This window comes from Sinocyclocheilus rhinocerous, unplaced genomic scaffold, assembly GCF_001515625.1.
Source record: "Sinocyclocheilus rhinocerous isolate Xijiao unplaced genomic scaffold, SAMN03320098_v1.1 scaffold1476, whole genome shotgun sequence".
Taxonomy (NCBI): domain Eukaryota; kingdom Metazoa; phylum Chordata; class Actinopteri; order Cypriniformes; family Cyprinidae; genus Sinocyclocheilus; species Sinocyclocheilus rhinocerous.
Genome location: NW_015659224.1, coordinates 591,450 through 596,785, shown reverse-complemented (window position 1 = coordinate 596,785; position 5,336 = coordinate 591,450). Strand labels below are relative to the sequence as shown.

General features: G+C 40.9%; 1 protein-coding gene across 4 annotated transcripts in view; it reads right to left on the bottom strand.

Annotated features, from left to right (window-relative positions):
- lmo4a (LIM domain only 4a) overlaps positions 1-5,065 on the bottom strand; it is a 15,958-nt gene extending 10,893 nt beyond the window's left edge. For 2 of the 4 annotated variants that reach the window (XM_016531952.1, XM_016531953.1), the window contains exon 1: positions 4,673-5,063. The gene's annotated coding sequence lies outside the window, so the exon portion shown is untranslated. Of the gene's footprint in view, positions 1-4,672 lie in introns of all 4 variants that reach the window. The other 2 variants (XM_016531954.1, XM_016531955.1) reach the window with 2 other exon arrangements.
- Between the last annotated feature and the right edge of the window lie 271 nt (positions 5,066-5,336).

Below are 5,336 nucleotides of genomic sequence, written 5' to 3'. Positions count from 1 at the left end.
ATAGAACGGCAGACAGGTCACCGTATCAACACTCAGAAGGCACATACTCTGGAACGTTTTTAGAGAAATTAAAACAGGTCGCGCGACAACAATTATATGCACTCGCACAAATGCTCCCAAATATATTTTGAGGTCGCACAGATTAAATTTCGGGAGCATATGCGACCAAAATGGTCGCAATTTCGTGCCTTGCGTTAACATGGGCGCGGGAAAAATACGCACCACAGACGGAGTGTGTGAACCTGGCGTTACGTTTGTATGTCCTCCCGGTCTGTTCGGTTCTCGTGCTCCATTTAGGAGCGCTGCATTCTGATTGGTTCGGATAGCATACTGCGGGAGGTCGGGGGCGCGGAAAATCGTGCTATAAAGCGATTTAGAAATCGCGCACGCTCAAATCGCGATTTTATGACGATTTCGATTAATCGCACAGCCCTAATAAGAATGCTAATCTAAATTATGATTTTCACTTTTCCTTTTTTTTAATGATATGTCCAAGTTTGTAATCAGTATGTCTTGTGGTAAACAGCCTTCAACCAACATGAGAACTCAATCACAACACCAACCACTGTTGATGTTTTGCAAATGAAAGTGCAGCTGATTTGTCATTCCCTGTCTGAAGATTTTAGTTTGAGTATGTTTTCACTTATGCCGAGTGTATTCCCTTGATGAGTTACTGTTCACTAGCCATTTCCCTGCAAGCAAACAACCTATTCCCGCTCTCAATAAACAGCCTTATGCAGTTCCAGAAGGATGAATTCAGACCAACCACCAACCATCTTCACCACACACGCACACACATACTAGTACAGTGTTAGTACGTCTAGCTTCAGACCAACATATTACCTTTTCTAACTTTATCTAAAATAAGCACGAAGACTGTGGTTTGAGAAGGTTAGACCGTCTAACTAAGCAAAAGACATTCAGGCTCGAGGCACAATATATTTGCTCGAACACATCTGGAAATGCTTGCACATTTTATTTCTAAAAATTACTTCGTATCTCTGCATTGTTTTCTGAACAGACACAAAGCGAGCTTCACTGCTGCATTTGGAGAACCTCAGCAAAATCCAGTGAGGACCAGACGGTACAGTCTGCTCTTTTTGGAAGGCAGCAGCAATGTGAGGAAGAGGTTTTGGACATCTGGCAGAGGCTATATCACTTGTTATTTGCTCCCTCTGTTGTTCTGAAGGAGAGGTCAGTCGGCAGCAGACTGGAGATGGAGGCCAGGTTAGAGGTCACAACTGAGCCCTGTTGATTGGTAGGGTCGACAAGGGGTCAAAAGAGGAGAGGAAAGCAACAGGAAAGCTCTTTGTGCTTCACTCTAAAGGATTGGGAATGCTTTCCTCCGTTCCTATCTGTCTTCCTAGCCTTGTGCCGGACATAAGATATTGGCCGCCACGTGTTTTCCCACAAACAGAAGCATGAACATCAGGTACAGTAGGGTCACCCCAAAAATGAAAATTATGTCATCATTTACTCACCCTCATGTTGTCTATGAGACACAAAAAAGATATTATGAATAGATCTTTTTTGCCTGTACTTTTAAAATATCTTCTTTTGTGTTACACTGAAGAAAGTAAAGGCTGGATTACACTACAAAACTTTTGCCCAGATTTTTGCCCTAATTTATTGTCTGGACGAGCTGACGCTGGTTGCAGAAAGTCAAAGAGTTGGCAAATTTCACAGAAAATTGCATAGAGTGTGATGGCCATGGAATCTTTTAGCTTCAGACTAAGATTCTGTCTATTCTTTTTGAGGATGTCAGTTGTTTGAAATTTTGAGCCGATTTGTCATGCGTCTCCTAGCAATGAGGTGAGTGTTCTGTATAAATTAGTTTTGTTTGGAAAAACTTGAAAGTCTAGTAGTATTTTAGTCATTTAGTGTATTATCCCTAGTTTTTCCTCAGTAACCATTTACACAGCTGACAAGTTTATGATGCCTTGTGTTTTAAAATCATTTCAGATTTTAAAGGTCAGTGTATTCCAGCCTTAAGTCATATAGTTTTGGAACAACATGACGGTATAGGCTAAATGACAGAAAATTCATTTTGGGGGGGAACTAACTATCCCTTTGAATATTGAATAATACAGGGGATGAAACATGATTTTAGTGAAAACCTTGTAGTAAAAAGAAAGTGGTGGAAATCCTAAAGCCAAGCATTAGCAATCTGCAGAACAATAACCAGGAAAGAGAGATCTTGTGTGCACGTGGTTAACATTCCCTCACCTTACCTGATAAAACTGACCAACCAGGTCTAATACAAACCTCAGAGAGCTGCGTAAGCATTTCCTCCACAAACACAAGTATCCTGAAACTGACATGAACCTACATGCCTGAATTCTTATTGGAGAATTTGCAAGGCAACGGTTTAAACCAATTTCAGACACCCTCGGCTCTAATCTTTTCATTGTCATGTCAGAGTTGGGCATATTTGTAAGTCGTACACGAACTATGAGCCTGATATCTTATTAAATGCATTGGGACCAGCTGTACAAGATTATAAACCTGAACCAAAAGTAAATTTATTCAGCGCTCCTACACAAACAGATTTTGCCTCAGGACCTTTTCTCCATAACTGACACCGGTAACAAGCACCATACATTGTCATTCCCACACACCTGCAGAAGTGCCATTCCAAAGCAGGTTGCCAAATAACTTTGCAACAGCTAATTTCATGAAAATGCAAATCCCCCATTTTTTAATCATCCCTTTCCTGCAGACCTGAGAGCGAGAGAGACAAAGCTGCCGAATGGGACCCTGGGGGAATATCACACGCTTTGAGGCTTGGCTGTTTCAATTCAGAACAATTACATTATCCCTCTAATAACTTAGGTAAGTTAATCCTTCACTGGAAAGGCTTGGCGACAACCTTTTTTAAGCTATGAGGCTTAATGTAGTGTGTTATCACAAAGTAGCAGGAGTTTGTGACGCTATAGGCCTACATCTTTGGCAGTCTGCATTGTGTTATGACCAATTCCTGACTTAAAAGGCAAGCCAAAATATGGCATACAGTACATACTGCTTAAGCAGAGTTCAAGGTTTGTTTAAAGGTCACCGCTAACATAAAACAGACAAATAGGTAATATATGAGCACAGTTATACATCAATGGGCAGATTTATCAAAGAATTTGATATATGCCAACATTTTTGGCAACAAGTGGAGAATGTCATAAAAGCTCTACAGACTCACTTTTACTCTTTTTTTTATTATTTAAAGAGTTTTTTAGTAATTTATATCCGTAAATTAGTAGTAAATTATATCATAAATATCTAAAAAGCTGGCGTTTAAGTCGAGTATTCATCCCGTTTTCCCAAACGTAATTGAAACGGTCAACCAAGTAGCCTACTGGTAGTTTCGAAGTGAGGAGCTACTATGGAAATAGACCCAACTCTTTCTTTCTCTCGTTATTTAAACGCTGTCATCATAAAGGTCAGAGAGGGGGAGGCTCGTTCAGATCCACTTGATTAACGGGCTGGTTGATGAAATTAGAGGCAAAAACAGAAGCTAATGAAGAGAAACACAATACCGTCGCTGTCCGAGCACAGACTGATGGATTGGTGTCGGCTTGACGGAGCAAATGATGGGTCTCCGCCACGAGACAAATCACATATCATCAATTACTAGCCTAATGGTGTAGGAGACTTAAGAACACACTATGTTTTATGGTTGCGCTTCAACTTTTCCTTTTGTTGGGCGGAACGTCTGCTGAGAACTAACCGCACGGTCACCATAGAAACTCGGCAACGCGAGAGAACGACCGTATAATTTCGCTATTTCAATATAAACTGACTTATGCTGTAACTGAATTTTTAGTGTCATAACACGTCGCTTAAAACAACATATAACGCTGATAATTAAAATAAATGAACATAACACCACGGTTCGCAGCCTCTAAAAATAGTAGAGAGTAAAGTGAGCAAATGACCAAACCCTGGTTGGCACCACCGCAGATTAGCAGTATATCCTTCTCTTTTAATAATGCGCTCTGGGGCCATATAACTACACGCTTCGCCGTTTCATTAAAACGGGTCTCTTTTTAATTAACACTCCGCGCACAACTCCCCATTGTGCACAATTCTCCGCTTCAGTGACAGCATACATCAAGGCGGTGTCTCAAAAAATAGTGTACTGCCTATCTAGACTGCATTTTACCTAGACCCCAACTGAGCCCAGCTGTCTAGGTTGGCAGCTCACTATGATTTGAGAAACAGCCTGCAAGTTAAGTTGCAGCCAAGACGTAGCAATGTAAAGTTTGGTTAAACAAGATTGCGAAATAACAGAAATGATACTCATAAAACTCTAAATAAAACTTTAATTTTTGGTCCACAGTTCAAGTGTGGAACTTGCAACCCCAATGTATTGTCACCAATGGTCTCTACGATCTACTTACGCGCGTTTTTGAGAAACGCAACGCTGGTAAATGTGGAGTAAACGGCCTTAGATAAAAGCTGCTAAATGACAAATAACTACAAAGGTGCGATAAAATGCAACAAAATTACATCTTATATGAGTAGACGCTGTGAGGTGCGTGTTTGAACACGCACAGACTTAAGTGGAAACTGTTAAAACAGAAAGCCGTCGAAACATCGGGACACTCCAACCATATTGAAACTTATCTTTACCAATTCACAATCTTTACTAATGTAATCTTTACTAGATGTTTTTACTCACCGTTATTTGTACGGAGTCTGGAAAGAGGCCAAAAGGTGGTGGGATCACTCTCAATGTTATTGTGCGGTGATAAACAGCGAGAGACTGTGGCTGTTTTTGTATGTGTTTTGTTTTCGTCCACCAAAAAAATCGTTGAAGAAAATGCGCTTTTGATAATCCGAGTGTCGCGTGTTCCAGCAAACTTCAAAACCGTCCCTCTCTATAGAAGCGCTCCGCTGCAACCGTCACATTCATGGTCATGGTGAGCTTTGCACATGATCTTTCTGTCGCTTTCTTAAAACTAGAATTTATAACTCGCTTTCTTATGACTTAGTGTCTAAAACCTCCTAAGAGCTGCGAAATCTTGTTTCTGGCATCAGTTTACGCTGAAATTACATGAACAGGGAGAAATTTTTAAAGTCACTCCTCTGATGACGTGCCATAGGTGCAACCCCAACAGCCAATGAGCGGCAAGGGGGCGTGGCATATGACAGGATGATGGATGGCTGTTTGGGCAACTTTAAACTATTTGAAACTAATTTAAATTGCCCATAATCACCACGGCTGAGTTATGCTGAAAGGACTTAAAAGCCGTCTTTATCCACAGCATTTAAGCCTGCTGACGACTGGCGCGGCCACGTTTAGGTGTATTAATTATTCACCGCTTACACAAACGGACAGTTTT